The sequence below is a fragment of the Enhydra lutris genome, unplaced genomic scaffold (genome assembly GCF_002288905.1).
Source record: "Enhydra lutris kenyoni isolate GAN:26980312 unplaced genomic scaffold, ASM228890v2 scaffoldscaffold4, whole genome shotgun sequence".
Taxonomy (NCBI): Eukaryota; Metazoa; Chordata; class Mammalia; order Carnivora; family Mustelidae; genus Enhydra; species Enhydra lutris.
Window position 1 is genome coordinate 60293049 of NW_019154088.1, and position 20317 is coordinate 60313365.

The window sequence follows — 20317 nt, forward strand, 5'->3', positions numbered from 1 at the left end:
ACTTGCTGTCCCATCAGGTTCATCAGTGTGATGTGGGGGTGGCGGTGAGGGGATCTCACAGATGGTGGAGCCATGTATGTTCACCCATGCAATGCACGTGGGAAGCAGGAGCTCTGTTCTCATTCGCCCGTCATTTATCATGTTTGCTCATTCATCCGTGATTAATTCACATATGTACCAAGGCCTAACCAGGGGGCAGGCACTGTGCTAGGCAGTCAGGAGCAAGACAGGAAGGTCCCTGTCCTCATGGAGTTTACACTCTGGCAGCAAGATGCCCAATTAAATAAGCAACTCCAGTAAGGTATGATGTGTGCCACCACTGGGAAAGAACAAGGAATGGTGGACGACTCATGTCACGTCAGGGGGAGGGAAGTCTAAGCTGGTTCCTAAAGGGAGCTTAGAGGCATTCTGTGAGGGGATAAATGGAAAGGGACAGGTCTAAACAAAGGGGATAAAGAGCAGGTACAGAGTTCTGGAGGTGAGAAAGAAAACACGGCAAAATTTCGGAACCTGACAATGTTACTAGGGGGTGAGGGCAAGGTCAGGGAGAAAAGGGGGACAGGAGCTAGAGGTACAGGGCTAGGTCCTAAATGTCTTGGGCCTTTGGAAAATGACTAGCTTTCCTTCAGCCTTAATTTCCCCACCAATACCTGCCTTTCAGGCAACTCCCCATGGAGCTAAAGGGATTCAGGAGATCAAGTCTCTAAGACCCAATATGGAGCCCAGAGCCTCCAAGAGGACCAAAGGGGGTGGAGGTGGGGAGGCCACAAGGCAGGAAAATGCGAAGTGTGAACAACCAGTGAGCTGTGAGGTATACCACTCCCTCCACAAATGTGTGCATACACATACCACACTCCCACACTCATACACACACACTCCAACATGCACACGTGCACAGAGAATCACACATGGACACACACATCTAACACACACACTCACACACCCAAACAGGAGTAAGTTTGAAGAAATGACGCGAGCTCACCAATCCAAGAGTAAATGCAGTGCTGTTGCCCTTATTTTTCCGACACAGAATCACTGCAGACTCCTTTTCCCCAGGCTGATTAATCAATCCCACCACATCCCTTTGAGGTAAGACAGGAGCCAGAATTATCCATCTTAATTGCACAAGGAAGGAAACCAAGGCCTCACACTGGATGAGGCCTTCCCAAGGTCATCTAGGGAGTTACTGCTACAGCTAGGGCTAAAGCCGAAGCCATAACCCATTTATCCCCTTCTACTAGACAGCTTTTAGGGAAGCAGATTAGATTTAGGCGGGAGAACGCAGCGCATGGGGACAGAGGGCATTCCTCCACTTTCAGGACCTGGCAAAGGTGTTTGCTTCTCAGCAAAGGGGAGGTATAAGGTGGGGAAGCCAGTCCTCACCCCACAATCCCCCACAATGCCAGGCCTGTGCCCAAGAACACCCTCATCACTTAGAGCTTGTTGTCTTCCATAAATGGAGACGGGATTTCCAGGGCTGAGATTTCTCACTGAACTGGTTGGGCAAAGAGCTGGGAAGGACTCCCTCCTCCCCATGCTCCCCCCAGCTTCCCTGAAGGGGAGGCTACTGCTGGCTCCCAGCTCTGCGCAGGAAGACTGAAAGCCTGACCACCTCCCATTGGGCCGCAAGCCTGTCCAGTAGCCCCCGAGCTGCCAGACGCAGGAGGTGAGGTAAGATCAGATCCTGCTTGTGGGACGTAACTGGACCCTGGCTCTCCTGTTTGTCTTGGGTTATTTTTAAGAGCGGCTGAGAGAGGCCAAGGGCATGGGTTGGTGGGAGGGTTGGGGGGGGGGCGGTGAGATTACCTTTGCCACGGCTCCGTAAATAAGTCTGCCCCAGAAAGATGAGCCTGAGCAGGCACACCAGCAGGCCCAGCATTCGAGACAAGATTGATGGCCCCGGGTGCAGAAGAGCAGCCACTAGACAGCAATTCATCCTGCTTAAAAACGCCACGCCTCCTGCCCCTGTGGCTCAGAGAAGGCAGCCGCCGGGCAGCGGGTTGGCCCAGAACGTAATACAACACAAGTGTATGTCTAAATAACCAAGTCTAGGGTTTTGGGGTGTTTGGTTTGGTTTTTAGAACGTCAGGTCCCTGAAGACAACCACCAAAGCAAGAAGATTCAGAAACTCAAGGGAATTCCTCTTTCTCCTGCCTCATAACTGGGCCCACCCAGGGGCCTGCCCAGACTGCATTCTGTCAGAGCTAAGGAAGGGGGTGGGGTGTGCTCAGTGGGGCAGCAAGGAGAGAGTCTTGGAGAATCAGGTGTGAAAGACAGAAGAAAAGAACATCTGAAAACAGGAGAGCTACAGATGGTTATTCCAGGAAAACAAAACGAAAGCAAAAACAATACCTACAACCAAGCCTGACCCAGAGCTTCCCCAGCATCACCCATGTCAATTTTCATTACTGTCGTGATATCCCTTTGAAGGCCTGAGAATAAAGAAACCAACATGACTGAAAAGAGCAGTGTATGGTGGGGGCTTATGGTGGGGACACCTAACCAAACGGGGAGTCATGGAAGTGATACTTAAGTTCTTATCTGAGGGGAACCTGGAACTCAGGTAATCTAGTCACATTTTTAATGATGTGAGTCATCTATGCATCTAGAATGGTCTTCCATAAGTATGGAAGTCAGCAAGTACGTGACTAACATTTGACCTTAACCTGCACCTCACTCCCCTGCCAGCAAACCCAGGAGAAAGGGCATAAGAAGTAGTCCTTTGTCCTTTCACTACCCATCTCCCAGCAAAGCACCCTCAAGCTCCTAAGAAGTCCTTCTCCCAACCCATGACACCCTTGTCAGAACACAGGTGGCTCCCCTCTCGCCTGTGTGACTCTGTGCCCAGCGAAGACCCCCTTCCCTGTCTATCTACCTGCCTATTGCAATGGGACAGGCCAGAGGCTTACCCTCACCTGCCGAGCTTCTGCCACCCCCTAAAGACAAGTTATATTTTGATCAGGACTGGTTCCTAGAAGACTGGCTCGCAGCTCAGGACAGAAAAGCTCATCTGATTGGACAGGGCACTCACAGAACGAGCGCCTGCTCAGTAAGTGGATTTCACAGCTTCACTGCGGAAACCCTTAGCTCCACCCTTCACAGTGCGCCCAGGACCTCATTTGCTTCTGGGATCAGGTGTGAGGCCTCAGAATCTCAACCTCATGTGCTATGCCCAGTTGATCCCTAAGGCAGCCGGGAACCCAGGAAGTGGTGGCAGAGGTGGTTGTGGCGGTTTCTCTCCCACCTGCAGGGGCTGCCGGCACCCAGCTCGCACACAGCACCAGCACGGGGCAGAAGACAAGGGGTGCGTGGCTCTTTTCTTCCCCACCCCGCCTCCTCTTCCCTGGGTGGCATGGATGAGAAGCAGCAGAGCCCAAAGCTCTACTTCAGGACTGGGACATGGGGGGAAATACAGGAGGAGGCTGCTGTTCCTTCGCAGGGTCATAGGTTGCAGGCTGTTGCGATGCAGTCTTCCTTCAACAGAGAACTGAGACCCATCCTACCTTTAATTTTCTCTCTAGCTATAAACTTGGACTCCTCCTCTGCTTTCTATTTTGTCCTGCCCCTTTCTGCTACCCCAAACCCGCTTTTAAAATATTTTGGTACTATGGCAACCTAGGTCAGGAGATTAAATCCTGAAGTTTCCCTGGTAACTTTTCTGCCAGTGCATTTACTAAAACAGAACATCCTCCTACTCCCTCTGGTAGTAATCTCACTGCATATTCACAGACACCTTAAAGAACAAATACATACTAAAATAGCACGTGAACCCAAGAGACGCCCAGCACGGAGTACACTAACTCTATCTCAAACCCTAACCTCCCGCCCACCCCCAAGCTCTAGTCTGGCACCTCCATCAGTCTACAGATATCACCACCCTGAAATCACAGCTCCATCTCAATATGGCTAAGCCTGAGCATATAGCTCCCAGGACAGAACAGGGCAGTTTCAGGACCATGAGGTGACAGTGAGGCCCAGTGAGATAAACATGCCACCTGTGGGTGACCCTTCCAGCAGATGGACCTCTGCAGCAGCACCTGGACCATGCTGCTTCCCCTCCCCAGGGCACACTGCTTTTCCTACACTCTGCAGTTCCCATTCCGAGTGGCCCTGGCTGCCAGTCTGTGAGTGGCAGAGTACAGTTACGCATTCCTCAAGTGTCAAGATTCCTATCCATGGCAGCCACCATCAAGGATCCTGATGCATTTACAAATCCCTGGCCATTCTAGCCCACTGCGTCCCCAGACCCATCTGCTCCAGTTTCTGTCACCAGGCAGGAACTGCAGGTCCATATGTCACAACTTGTCCACTCTTATCATGGAAAAACCTAGTAAGAACTGGCTCCAGTTAAGCTGCAGCTGCTGGAATGGGAGTGGGGATCTGGTGGGATCATGACCCCAGCAGTTCTTCTAGATATTTGGTTGGGGAACAGGTGCAGCTCAGCGTTGATATAGGGAGGAATTGCCACCTCAGCCCTCAATAGCGTCTATCAGCACCTCACGTCCTGCACAGAGGCAAATGTCCATTGGGAATGGTTAAAGGAGATAGGAGAGATGATACTCTCAATATACATTGTTTTCAAAGACTATCTTCCATTGGGATTCTTGGGCTCAATATCTACATTTATGGAAAGCAATTACAACCCAGTCCTACCTCTTATCTTTCCCAATTCACTTCCTTTCAGGATAGCCACTGGTCTCTCTCCACAGAAAGAGAGAAACCTCTCTCTGCACCCCCCGCAGAATAAGTAATATTCTATGGTAGTTGAATTAAACTTTGAATGCCCAATTTCTCTCCTTCTATGAAGACTTTTCTAGAATACCCACAGTGACCTCTCTCTTCTCTGATGAAAATTGTCAGAGAAGTAGTAATGTCTCAGTGTTGGAGATGGTTAAGAATAAGTTGAAATAATTGATTTGAAATAATTATTGAGGTATTTCTAGTGAAATAATTGATTCATAAAAATATAAAAAATAAAATAATTAGGTTAATGGAGAACTACGAAATGGAATCAAGTTCCCAACACTTGAATTCACTGATAAATCTTAGTATCACTTACAATAGATACTGGGTGTCTCCTGATATGATGCAGTATGAAGGATAACACAACCAATGACATTCTTGCCAAAAAGGTTGAACCTCAATCTGATCCATTTTTAGAGTTAAGTTCTCCTTAAAGGAATTACAGGAGACCAAAAGACAAGCTAAAAGACAATATGAGAAATTAAGAGACAGACCCACAAGTTGGGACATTCTGCAGACAACTGACACTATTTCTTCAACAAGTCAATGGCTTTAAACAAACAAAAAAGGAGGCGAAGAGTTGGGACTGTTGTAGATCAAAAGAGACTTAGGAGATGTAATAACCAATGTTATGTGTACCTTGTTTGGATCTTGAATCAAACGACTATCAAAACACATTTTTGAGACAACCAGGGATATCTGAATTATAGCCTCAATATTGGATGATAACTGGAAATTACAGTCAATTATGTTAGATGTGGTAATGGCATTATGGTTTTAAGAAAATAAACTTTTAAAAAAGATTTTATTTATTTATATGACAGAGAGAGAGCAGGAGAGCACATGTAGGGGGAACAGCAGAGGAAGAGGGAGAACCAGACCCCTGCTGAGCAGGGAGCCTGATGTGGGGCTCCATCCCAGGACCCTAGGATCAGGACGTGAGCTAAAGGCAGTTGCTTAACCAGTTGAGCCACCCAGTGCCCTAGAAAATAAACCTTTTTTAGAGATACTGAAGAATGTCGTGTCGGGGAGGGCAGATGGACAGGTCATCTGGGATTTGCCTAAATATGCTACAACAAAGTGGGAAGCAGATGAGGTAGAAAACCTCTAATAACTGTTGACTTGGGATGATCTACACATGTGGGGGTTCATTCTACACATGTGGGGATTCATTCTACTTTGGGTATAGGCTCAAAAATCTATACAATAAAAATGTTCACTTACCATTAAACTTAAATTGTATCAATTTTATATTTATATATTTTATTATAAAAAGTCATATACCCTAGATACAACAGGAACTTAGAATACAAGTCAACCCCTTATCATGGCCGTAATGCCTAGCATGGTTTGACTTCTGCCTTCCTCTCTAAGCACATCTCTCCATACTCACTACCTGCAACCCACAAGCCGTTCAGTTGTTCCAACTTGCCATTTCTCTGCATGCTGCGCTCTTTGCTTGTGTCACTTTCTGGAGTATCTCTGCATGTCTGGTCCTTTAGGTCTCCTCTTATTTTTTAAAAAATTTTTATTTATTTATTTACTTGAGACACACACACACACACACACACACACACACACACAGAGCACAAACAGTCAGAGTGGCAGCTAGAGGGAGAGGGAGAAACAGACTTTTAATTGAGCAGACAGCCCAACATGGGGTTTGATCCCAGCACCCTGGGATCATGACCTGGGCTGAAGGCAGATGCTTAACCGACTGAGCCATCCAGGTACCACTAGGTCTCCTCTTAGATATTATCCCCTTATAGAAGTCCTCCCAAGCATCCTCCAGTCTGGGCACCTTGCCTGACTCCTTCCTAGCACTCATCATAATAGTAATTACTCATACATCTGTCAGTTTTTGTTTTTGCTTCTCCCTGCCTAGACTATAGGTTCCTTTCAGGCAGGAGTCTTATTCATTATTATATTCCAGTGCCTAGCATTGTGCTTGGGACATATAGGCACTCAATATTCTCTTCCTCCTAGGGACCTAAGCTCCAACTCTGGAGTCTCTTTAAACCCTTCTGTCCCCCCATATTCCTTGATCTACTCATTCAGTTATCCCACTTAGGTGTACTGGGTACTTACTCAATATTTATTCATCATCAAAGCCAGTCATTATGCCCTTTAAAGTGTCTTCCTTTCATCATTCCTTTATGTTCTAAAGCTTCCACTTCACTTTAGGCCCTTATGACTTTTCACCTGGACTTGTGTAATGGTCCATCTCTGTCCACGCTTGGCCTCTTCAATCCATTCTGCATGGTCCCTCCCATGACGACATGCCTCTACTCTGTAACAAGTCTGTCACACAAAGTCTACCAAAGCCCTACACTGTCCAGTGCTGAGCTCATGCTTTCTTTTCTAACTCTGAATGTCCTCCAACCCCCACCATTGGGTCAGATGCCTCTAACTTTATTTGTGCCACAATCCATACACTGAAATTTAGGCATCTTTCCTCTCTCCTGGCAATTTTAAGCAATTTCCAAACATTTAGAATCACAATATACAACATTTTCCTAGAATCTGAGGGAGGTCACCTTTCCCCTCCTATCCTACTCCATGGATCCTCCACCCCCTCTACATCTAAGTGGAGAGGACAACGGGGATGGGCTCAGGGAAAGCTAACAGTGATCTGTGCACAGATTCCCCACCCCGGTCAGTCCCACATCCACCCAAGTCTCATGGCTATTTTCGGGTGAGGCCAGATCCTCACTGTCTTGCCTTCTGTCCATCCTGACAACCTTGGGAGGAAGATGAATCTTAAGCTTTTCCTCCCTTTCATTTTCATTTTAACATGCTCAAATCTTCCCTATCTTAAATAAAACTCCTTGCCCTATTTTCTCTCCCCTCTGTCAGAGCCAAACTTCTTGACTAATTGACATATGAACAGGTGACTGACAAGAGGAAATGCAAAAGAATAAAAGCCTATGAAGAGATACTCAAGGTTATTAGTTACCCAAGAAATCAGTTTAAAGCAAAAAGGATATCCTATAGGCAGACATTATAAGCTGGATAATGTGAGGTGTAGGTGGGGATGTGCAGAGCAGGAAGCTTGGGCACTGCTGATGGGAGAGTGAACTGGCCTAGCCATTCCAGAGGGCAGTCTGCCAGTTCTCAGGCAGGTTACACATCTGTAACTCTGTTTCTGGGCCTACAGACCAAAGAAACTCTCATGCAGGTCTGAAAGGGGACATATGCACGATGCTCACTGCAATATTGATTATGGGGGTGGTGGGCAGGTGGAGATAACCTGTGTGTCTGTCACAGGGGAGTGAATGGTAAAATGTGGTGAATGTACACATGGAGGACACATGGCAGCACTAGAGGATCTTAAAAACACAGTGCTGGATAAAATAAATAATAGAAGGATATCTATAACACACCATTGACATAATTTTAAAATACACACATATAAAACAATATATATGAGCATATTATAAACAAGAGAAAAACACATGAAAATGGCCACTTCTAGGTTGGAATGAGGGGAATAGAGAAGGAAAATGAAAATAGAACACCAAACAAACAAACAAATAAAAAAACCCAGTCTGGTTAAAAAATGGGCAGAGGACCTGGTTAGACATTTTCCCACATAAAACATAGAGATAGCCAACAGACACATGAAAAGGTGCTCAACCTCACTCATGATTCAGGAAATGCAAATCAAACCCATAATGAGATACCACCTCACACTTTTTAGAATGCTGAAATCAAGAAGATAGGAAACAAGTATTGGGGAGGATGTGGAGAAAAAGGAAGCTTTTGCACTGTTGGTAGGAATGTAAATTGGTATAGCCACTGTAGAAAACAGTATGGAGGTTCCTCAAAAAATTAAAAACAGAAGTATCATGTGATCTAACAATTCCACTATTGGGTATTTACCCAGAGAAAACAAAAACACTAACTCGAAAAGATATATGCATCTCTATGTTTACTGCAGTATTTACAATAGACAAGACATAGAAGTAAACTAAGTGTCCATCAACAGGCAAATGGATCTCTCTCTCTCTCTCTCTCTCTCTCACACACACACACACACACAAGCATGCATGCACACACACGGATGAATATTACACAGCCATTAAAAAGGATGAAATCATGCCATTTGCAACAACATGGATAGACCCAGAGGGTATTACACTGAGATAAGTCAAACTGAGAAAGACAAATAACATATGATACAATTCATAAATGGAATCTAAAAAAATAAACAAAAAGCAGAATCAGAGCTATAAATACAGAGAACAAACTGATGGTTGCCAAAGGAGAGAGAAGTGGGGGCTTGGGCAAGCTGGATGAAGTGCAGGGGGAGATAGGCCTCGAGTTATGGAATGAGTAGGTCACAAGAATGAAGAACAGAGCATGGGGAATGCAGTCAGTGATCTTGTGACAGCACTGTAATGAGCCAGATGGTGGCTATACTTGTGGTGAACGTAGCATAATGTATAAACTTGTCAAGTCACTGTTGTGCACCCAAAGCTAATATAACATTGTGTGTCAACTGTACTTAAATTAAAAAAGACTTGTTAAAAAGAAAAGAAAATCAATCAACCACCAACCAACCAGGAGAGTGGCCTTGCCTAGAAACTGAGTTGTATGATGACCTCTGCTCCTAGTGTAGAAATAGATATATTTATGTTCAAGAGACCTTCCTCATCCCATACCAAATTCACTCTTCAATTCACTAAAATCTGGTTTCCCCAATCACTTCATGAAATTATTCTCTCCAAAGGTCACTGAAACCTCCCTTCCTTGTTGATTAAAATCACAGACGCTTTTCAGGTCTTATCTTGACTTCTCAGCAGCATTAAGCTCTGTGGACCATTCAAAAATTTCCTGAAGTTGCATCCTTTGTCTTCCGGGACATGCTCCTTGTTCTCTTTCAACTTTCTGGTCCTTCTTCCTTGGCCGCCTCTGTGGGGCTTTCTTCCTCTACCTGTCCCTTGAATGGTGATGTTCCCCAGGGTTCTACCTTGGGCCCCCTTCCCCTTCTTCCTCTGTCTATGCACTCTTCTAGGCTATCCCCTTCACACTCATGACCTGAACTACCATCTCAAGCTACTGGATTCTGAATCTATCTCCTCAACTTCCATCCATCACATCCAACTGCCTTCAGAACATCCACCTGGAAGATCCACAAGCCTCTCACACTCAACACGATCCTTAATTGACCCTACGACCATCCCTGTTCCAGTTTTTCCTGTCATATTCTTTGTCCAACAATATCCCAATGATCCAGACCAAAAGCTGCGGTCATATTCTACCCCTCTCTTTCTTTTCCAGTATCTCACCTACTCAGTTCCCTCAGTATCTCTCAAATCTCTATTCTTTGTCTCTACCTTTCCTCACTTCTGGTCACTACCATCTCAAGTCTAATGGTTTCCTGATGATTTCTTTGGATCTATATTTGCCATTTTGCCTACCTTATCAACCCATCCTCAATACTGTAGCCAGAAAGATCATTTTAGAATACAAATATGAAGATGTCACCTCCATACTTTAATAGCTCTTCTCTATCTCAGAAGAAAGTTTAAAACCTAAAATAAATTGTAGTTGAAGAGCTCCATAATCTATCATTTTACTGAACACCATTTTGATCCAAACCTTCCTCCTAACTTCCCCAGTTTCATATCCCCACCATAATGAACTCTAATTATATTCCTGGCTCTCTCTGGTCATGCTCTTTGCACATGCTTTGCGCACGCTAAGCCCAGAAAACCTTCCTTCTTTTTTGGAATAATTTCTCTTAAAAAAAAAAAAAAAGATTTTCTTTTTTTCTTTTAGAGAGAGAGAGAGAGAGAGAGCAGGAGGGGCAGAGGGAGGGGGGAGGGAGGGAAAGAGGGGAAGAGAGAGACAGAGACTCAAGCAGACTCTGCACTGAGTGCAGAGCCCAACATGAGGCTCGATCCCAGGACCCTGAGACCATGACCTGAGCTGAAACCAAGAGTTGGACACTTAACCAACTGTGCCATCCAGGTGCCCCTTGAAATAACTCCTTGCCCTCAGAACTATCTTAGCCATCACTTCCTTCAAAAAACTTCCCTACTGGGGTGGTTCAGTTGGTTGAGCATCAACTCTTTTTTTTTAAGATTTTTTATTTATTTATTTGACAGAGAGAGATCACAAGTAGGCAGAGAGGCACGCAGAGAGAGAGGAGGAAGCAGGTTCCCCGCCAAGCAGAGAGCCCGATACGAGGCTCGATCCCAGAACCCTGAGATCATGACCTGAGCCAAAGGCAGAGGCTTTAACCCACTGAGCCACCCAGGTGCCCCGAGCATCCAACTCTTGATCTCAGCTCAGGTCTTTACCTCATGGTCATGAATTTGAGCCCTACATTGGGTGTGGAGCCCACTTAATGAAACAAACAAACAACAAAAGAGAAACTTTCCCATCTCTACCACCATCCCCTGCAGCTGTGGGAGGTGAGGGTGACTCTTCTAGGTTCCCATCACACTCAGTGCTCATGTTCATCAAAGTGCTTAACTACACTGTAGGATAATAATCTACTTCTCTTCTTTCCCAATAGACTCTACTCTACTTGAAACCAGGGACATCCTTATTCATTCTGTCTCAATTAGCCTAGCATACTGCCAGGTGTGTGAAATGAGGCTACAAAATGTTGAACAAGTAGATGAGAACTGAGAAATGCAGAGCACTGCTCCCTAAGAGCATAAGGGCACCTCTTGCTGAGGACATACTGAGGAGGCTAATTTAGAGGTGAAGGTGGCGAGGGGACTGGAAACATGGCATGAGGCAGCAATGCCAGGGATTAAAGCTGGGCATCAATGCCCTGACATTTGTCACTGTTGCCCTACTGTCCCACCCACACATTTCTGCCACCTCCTCCTTTCTGGCTGGACTGTGGTGGCATGAAGGATGGACAGTGGCAACAGGGCCCAAGCTCCTACAAATCATGACACCCTTGAGAGTAGCTCTGACTCAGCCATGCCTCAATTTCCTCACCCAAAACATTGATGAAAGCAGAAGCTTCTTACCCAGAACTCCTCTAGACAGGGAAACCTACCCCACTTAGCTGAGAAGTCTTTTACTTATTCTTTCTTGTGCCACAGAAATGTCAGTCACAGAATGGTTTCTACCCATACATCTCTGCCATGCAAATGAAAAGAGCTATTTAAAAAGCTGAACCTATAAATAATATATAAGTTATGGGTGCCAATTTAATTATTCATTCATGTTGGAGCTTTTAAAATAATTAAATAAAAATTAACCTTTTAAAAGTTGCTCAGGCCCACAAAGACTCCTCAGGGAATAGATGTTGGCCAGAGGATTTTCCCATCCTTGGCCATGACACAAGCCCAATACAGTGGGAACATCCTCTGGAGACATATGGGAAGTTGCCTACAAGGGGCAGCTCCATTCTTGCAGCAGAAACAAGTGCAGCCGCTTCAGGCCTGGCAGTTCCCAACGTGCATAACCCCCCAGGCCCACAGAGAGAACACCTCTCGGCCACTAGAGTCTATTAAGCCCCTTCCCTGGGTTCTGCTGATAGGGAAGCACCAGCTGCTAGATCATGCAGTCACTCTGCTGTCCACAGTCCTCAGGGAAAGTGCTTGGCTCTTGATAGGACTATGTAGCAAATTCCAGGGCTAGAAAGGGAACCTGGAATTTATTAAGATCTTTATGCATATTGCCCCATCTAATACATACCCACACTCACAACTATTAAATATTATTGTAATTATTGTTATTGTTGTTCCTACTCTATCAAAACCATTGAAATCCTAACTCCTGTATTAGGGCATTCTTCTATAAGTCACTTAACTACTCTGTACCTATCTCTCCATCTGTAAAATGGGGGAAACACCCTATGCGTCTGTGGTGGAGACTGCTGGGGTCTAGCAATGTCTGATTTCTACTCTTTCTACAGATGACCTGGAGGCATTTTCCTGTCACCTTGGTGTGGTTATGTGATTAAATGAGCAGATGTGACATGCACCACTTCAAGACCTGAGCCATAAAATCTTCCCGTAATGTCTTATTCTTCCTTGAACTCCTAGAACCTAGACTACTGGGCCAAGGTGGAAGGAGTCTGACTGCCAGGATAGCTATAAGGAAGCAAAGCTTCTGCCTCAGTTTATACCCATTTACTCATATATGATATGAGAAAGAAATAAAAATTTATTTTATAGTTCTGTATTAGGGCAGTTAGGGTACCCAACCACTTACTACACAAAGCTGTTATACAGATTAAATGAATTTATATGAAAATGATGTAAAAACTCTACAGTATGATATAGCCCCAAGGTATTCTTATTTAGAAATAATATACAGTATTTCCTTGTAGCAGATCTGTGGGTCTGCTCAATATGCATGCTCTCATAACAAAAAGGAATGTGTACAGTAGGTGGAGTCTATTGTCATTACCTTATTGCCCCTTCTGCCACTCTCATTCCTTTCTCACCCTGTCTCAAGCATCCACGCTAATCCGTGCCAGGTGCCTCCACTGAGCTGAATGATCCAAGTGGAACTCCTTCTTCAAATCTGCTTCTGTCTTTACTTTAAAACAAAACTGACTTTGACAACTTAATTCCCTATCATTGTAAACTCCTTGAAGGGAAGGATGCCATTTTCACCTTGGAGGTACTTGCACGTGGTAGGTATTCATTTAGTACATGTTAATTGGGTGAAACAGATAGATATCTAGCCTCCCAACGTGCCAGACTATCCCTTCCAGGGAACACATCTTAGTAAGGACCTTATGGAAATACAATACCTTAACCCAAAGGAGGGGTATGAAAGAGACAGTTTAGGAACCAAACCAGGCCAATGGATAAAAGGAGTAGCACATCCAAACCATGCAAGAGAATCAACTGTGTATTATATCTTTGGGACAGCCAACTCTGCTTATAGAGTTCCTGAAAAGTATAGACTTAATTCAAGATAAAACTTGTGCTAGGAGGCAATCCTGGGCAGAGAGAAGGAGCTGTCCAAGGTTAAAGAATGTGGAGAGGGTCAGAATGAAGCCATTATTTCCTGCTTTCTAGAGTTATACTCAGACTTCTTACTTAGCCTCACTGCTGTCCTGGCCATGACCAAAGGCTTTGATGAATTTCCCACCCTATTCTAGCATCTTGTATTTAACTACAGCATCAAGGCAGGCATTCATAAGTAAGTAGAGAGTGTTTATTCATTAATTCCACAAATTTTTATTGAACAATAGCACTCTACAAAGCTATGAAATACTTAGGTACAAATGAAACAAATTATGTGCAAAATCTTAGTCTGAAGATACAAAACACTAATGAAAGAAATTAAAGATCTACATAAATGGAGAGATATACCATGCCCATGGATTGAAAAATTTGAAATTATTAAGGTGTCAATTTTCCCCAAATGGATTTAGAAATCAATGCAATACCAGTCAAAATCCTCATAGAATTTTAAAAATAGAAATCAACAAGCTGATTCTAAAATTTCTATGGCAAGGTAAAGAAAATAGAACAGTAAAGTCATTTTGAAAAAAATAACAAAACTTGAGGACTCACATTACCTGACTTTAAGATTTACCACAAAGCTATAGTCATCAATATAGCATCATATGGTGAAAGGATAGACATATAGGTCAATGGAACAGAATAAAGTCCTGACATATATATGGGATGACATATATATGGGCAAATGATTTTCAACAAAGGTGCAAAAACCATTTAATGGAGGACAGTCTTTTCAACATATGGTGCTAAACAACTGGACATCAGAAAAAGGGAATGAACCTTGACCCACACCTCATACCACAAACAGAAATTCACTCAAAATGGATTATAGACTTACATGTAAAACCTGAAACTTCAAAAAAAAAAAAAAAAAAAAAGGAGAAAGTCTTTGTAATGTTGGGTTAATATTTTATATGCAAACCCAAAAGGGTACTCCATAAAAAAAAAAATCAGGTATCCTAAAAGAAAAAAACTGATAAATTTGGCCACCATAATTAAAATGTCTACTCTTTAAAAAACAGTGTTAAGAGAATGAAAATTTAAGGTTCAGACTGAGAGAAATTATTTGCAAAACACATATCTGATAAAGGACTTGTAGCTAGAATACAAAAAGAACTCTCCACCAAAAAAAAAAAAAAAAAAAAAAAAACATAAAAAAAAAAAAAGAAAAAAATTTGAAAAGATGTTTTGTTAAAAAAAAAAAAAAAAAAAGACATGGAAGGGGAAAAAAGCACATGAAAAGATGCCCAATTTCATTAGGGAAATACAAATTAAAACCACAATAAGAAACTACTATACACCTATTAGAATTTTTTCAATATTATTAAAATAGCATTGGCTATATTCCCATGCCATGCCTTTCATCTCCATGACTTATTCATTCCATAACTGGAAGCCTGTACCTCACACTCCCCTTTCCCCATTTTGCTAATCTTCCTACCTTCCTTCCCTCTAGCAACCATCGGTTTGGTCTCCATATTTATGGGTCTGTTTCTGCTTAATTTATTTTGTTTTTAGAGTGCAACTATAAGTGAAATCATATGGTATTTTTCTTTCTCTCATTTATTTCACTCAGAATAATATCTAGGTCCATCCATGTTACTGCAAATGGCAAGATCTCATTCTTCATGGCTGAGTAATATTCCATTGTATAGATGCCCCACATCTTTATCCGTCATCTATCAGTGGGCACTTGGGTTGCTTCCATATCTTGGGTATTGTAAATAATGCTGTAACAAACTTAGGGGTGCACATATCCTCTCAAATTCACTTCCATTTTCTTTGAGTAAATACCCATAGTGGAATTACTGGGTCACATGGTATTTCTCTTTTTAAATTTTTGTTTTTCCATGTGGGGCTTGAACTCACATGACCCTGAGATCAAGATCTGAGTAGAGATCAAGAGTCTGATGTTTAACTGACTAAGCCAACTAGGCGCCCCACTCTTTTTAGTTTTTTTTTTTTTTTAAAGATTTTATTTATTTATTTGACAAAGAGAGAGACAGCGAAAGAGGGAACACAAGAAGGGGGAGTGAGAGAGGGAGAAGCAGGCTTCCCCCTGAGCAGGAAGTCTAATATGGGGCTCGATCCCAGGACCCTGGGATCATGACCTGAGGCAAAGGCAGACGCTTAAAGACCTAACCACCCAGGCACCCCTTTTTTAGTTTTTTGAAGGAACCTCCATACTGTCTTCCACAGTGGCTGCACCAGTAGATTTTTTTTTTTTTAATAAAAACTGACAATGATAACTGCTGGCCAGTATGCAGAGCAACTAATCTCTCAAACATTGCTGGTGGGAATACAAAATAGTACAGACACTTTGAAAAAGAATCTGGCAGTTTCTTATAAAATTAAACACACATTTACCATAAGACCCAGTGATCCTACTCATAGGTTCACACAAAAGCTTCTTTATTCATAAATGTCCCAAAACTAGAAACAACCTAAAAGTTCATTAACTGGTGAAGAGATTAACCAACTATGGTACATAATGGGATATATTCAGTGATAAAAAAGAAAGAATTCATATACATATAACACGAATGAATCACAAATGCACTATGCTAAGTGAAAGAAGATGGTCTCAAAAGGCTACATACTGCACGATTATGCGACATTCTAGAAAAGGCAAAACTGTAAGGACAGAAAACCAATCAGAGGCTGTCAGGGGTTAGGGCTGGGGAGAGAGGGCTGAAAACAAATGGGCATCAGGGAATTCTCAGGAGTGACTGTAGTGGTGGTTATATACTGCATGCGTTTGTTAAAACTTATAAAAATATACACTGAAAAGAGTGAATTTTATTGTATGTAAATTATACCTCAGTAAACCTAAAAACAAAATATTAAAACCAAAGTTATAAACGTAAGTAAAAATACTAAAAACGTATTTATTGAGTATGTACCTACTATGTACAAGTCCACTGTTATGAACTGCTTTGATAAGAATGATGTAGGATGGGGCACCTGGATGGCTCAGTGGGTTAAAGCCTCTGCTTTTGGCTCTGGTCATGATACCAGGGTCCTGGGATCGAGCCCCGCAACGGGCTCTCTGCTCAGCAGGGAGCCTTCTCCCCCCACCGCCCCCCACCTGCCTCTCTACCTACTTGTGATCTCTCTCTGTCAAATAAATAAACAAAATCTTAAAAAAAAAAAAAAAAGAATGATGTAGGATAATTATTCCTATATATTTTGAAATGAGAGGTTTTTCTCAAGCAAGGTACCAGAATGGAGGATATAAATATGGTGTAGGCATGGATTCTGCCCTCAGGTTGCCTTAGATATGGATATAAGTAATGATACAACAAGACAGAATTAGGTAAGTGTCAAAAGGGAGGCATAAATAAAATGCTGTGGGACTTCAGAGGGACGACAGAATACCAAATGCTGGAGAAACAAGAGTTTTCATGGAAGAGATAGCATTTAGTTAGGTGCTGATGACAGGGAGTGACGATTTTATTGTTGGGGTAAACAATGTTTATCTGAAAGTTTTCTCAAGCAATTTCTCTTTGATCCTCCTAACAACCCCGTGAGACAGGTTGTGGAGGCGCTATTCATCTCACTTTCAGTTGAACAAACTAAGACTTAGAGATCAAGTTCCTTGCCCACACTGGGTGGCAAAGTCAAAGCTTAAATTTAGGTCTTCTGAGAGTTTGGTTCATGCTGTGCTCCATGGTATACCCATCCAGAAGAGAAGATCTGCCTTCTCATGAGAAAGAGAGAGAAAGAGAGAGCATGCTAATGGCCCATTTCCACCTTAGGATCTCTCCAAGAGAATGGGCCGCTTCTAACCATCCTGGATATTGAGAATACCCTACAGGACTAACATGCTTATTCGAGTCTACTGCATATAGAAAGAGAGCCAGCAGAAGGCAGATTTTCTATGGTGTTTGTTTAAATTCATGGCTTAAAGGTCTCAAAACATCCTTTATAAACACTAAAAAAAGCAAGAGCCCTGAAAGTTACAAAGGTAATATTGACTGCCTCAAATGCATGGCCATGTATATAACACTGAAACTGTTTAAGATGGGACCCCAGACCCTGTAGGGCAAATTAAAAAAGCTCTGCTCATTCTTGGAGGGGATAGCTTCCTCAAAAGAACGAAGGCCATTCCCAGAAACCTCCTTGCGACCTGAAGGAGCATACCTGTTCACACACTTCACCTGGCTTAGCCGTGACCCACAGAGCGCTTTCTTCATCATTCCTTCACACATGTGGGAGTTCATCTGACACACACCTACTTAACTCCTTGCTTTATCTTTGTGCTAACCACTGGGTTAGCGATGATCTTTCTCCAGGGAAGAAACATATTACCAGAGAGATGTATATGGCCTCGACATTTTGTTGCTATCTCCCTCTTTTTGGTCCACAGCAAACTTAAAAAATAACGAGACAATGCCACTATGCGCATCAAGTTAGCTAACCAAAAATTTCCTGAATGGATACTACGTAAGTGATCATGAGATGGTCCTTGTCCTAAAGTTGCTTACAGGTAATTTAAACATTCCTCCTTGGCACAACTGGAGAAATTGCTTTCTCCTTTCTGTGCTCTAGTTTTCTCATCTGGATAAGAGGGAGTGAATTTCTTCAGCTGTAAAGCTGTTGTCATCAAATATTTATTGAGAGCATACCCAGCACTAGGCGCTAGACTTACAAACACCATCACATCAAATCTGCAGAGCAAAGCCATGAGGCGCTCACTCTCCTCCCCATTTTATAGGTGAGGAGACCTAGGCTTCAGAGTCATCAGCGATCACCACAGTCCCTCAGCCTGTAAGGAACAGAGCCAGGATTCAAACCCAGGCAGTCTGGCTCAGAGCCTGACCTGAGCCCTCTGTAGGAAGGAATGTGGACATCAAAGGAGTAGGGCACTTATAAACAGTGTTTAAATCATCTGAGACAGATTCTTCCACAACCAGCTCAACACCAGGCAACAAGAACATCAAGAAAGGCAACAGGAAAGAAAGATGATCTATGTTGGGAGGCCAAAGAGGCCCTGCAGGGTCACAGTTAATTCAACCTTGGGATTTCAGAACACGAATACGCCCGGTTTCTAGCCTGCATCAGACCCACATTTCCTCTGGCGATCTCTGGGCACACTTCCCCACAAATCATCAGAGACATAGAGAAGAAGGGAAGCAAGGCAGGGTAACTTTCCCAGGACAAACAAGTGGCAGAGTCAGAAAGGAACCATTCACGTCTGATTCCCCAGTTCCCCTTGTGAGTCCCACTCTATTTTTAGGATCTCTCCTTAATACCGCACACATCTATCTATTTACAGAAGAGAGATTCCAATGTGTGCAACCGAAAAGTGTTTCTTGCAGAAGGTTTCCCAAAGTGCCCTGGTTTGATAACACTCTCTCATATCTGTTAAAGAGCGCGGCAAACATTATCATCTAAAAGCACCCGGGGCAAGGGTACCCCAGTTCTGAGCACTGTAAATGGGCTACCCAGAAGCTTCCAGTGACAGCACATCAGCGCCTCACCCTGTAATCAGGCTGAGCTGCTTGCAAAGTAACCGCTACCACATTCCTCTCTTAACGGCGCCTGACTCTGAATAGCTTGGCTCGGACCGGGGCGCCAAGAGCTGCCAAACGCTGGCCACTTCTAGGGAGGCGTGTGTGTGTGGCCAGGCCGGTGGACACATAAGCCAGGGTAGGTCATCTGAAAGGTGCAGACAAGTGCGTGGTCATTGCGAAAACAGTCGGCAAGCAATGCCGAAAAGCTTGCCGTGCCTCGATGTTCCCTAGTACACGGTGGCAATACTCCTCCCTTCAGCGAGGACTTGAGCCAGCTTCCAGAAAGAACCAGAGGGTGACCCACAAGGGATTTAGTGCCAGGAATAGTAGACTAAGGTGACTTTGATCTGGGGAAGTGAACCAGGCAGTGTGGCCTAACGGTGAGGGGCATCTGGAGTGACACTGCCAAGAAGGCCTCCGGACATAGCCACTCCCTGATTGTGTGGCCTTAGGCCATTTATTTCAACTCTGAGCCTCCCCTTCTTTATGTATAAAGTGGAGTTAATAACAGTCATCACCTTACAGCACTGCTGTTGGATCAAGTGAAATAACATAGTTAAGAGTCCTGTGCAGGAAGCCTGGCACAGGATGCAGCCCCGAATGCATGAGTGGCAACAGCCCCGTATCTGGTCTCTGGCTGCTTCCACAGCTCAGAAGAATGAATTCTTAGCCCCTCTTTGTGCTCCAGTAATAAAACAGCAATTAGTCCTCCCCCTCTGCTTATAGCACTTAAAAACTGAGGACATGCAGAAATTGAGGGTTGTTGTTTTTTTCTAATTTAGAGAGAGAGAGAGAACTCGCATGTGTATGAGAGTGGCAGGGGGAGGGGTGGAGGGGCAGAGAGAGAGAGAGAGACAGAGAGAGAGTCTCAAGCAGACTCCATGTCCAGTGCTGAGCCCCACATGGGACTTGATCATGGGACTTCAGGGCTGAGCTGAAATCAAGAGCTGGACACTCAATGGACTGAGCCCTCCCAGGCACTCCAAAACTGTGGGATTTCTTTTTTTTTAAATTATCAGAAATGTTTTCCAGTGTTTACATGGTATCTACATGGGTACTGGCCGTCTTACCCTTTTGGGATATCTGTGTAGATCCTCTAAATGT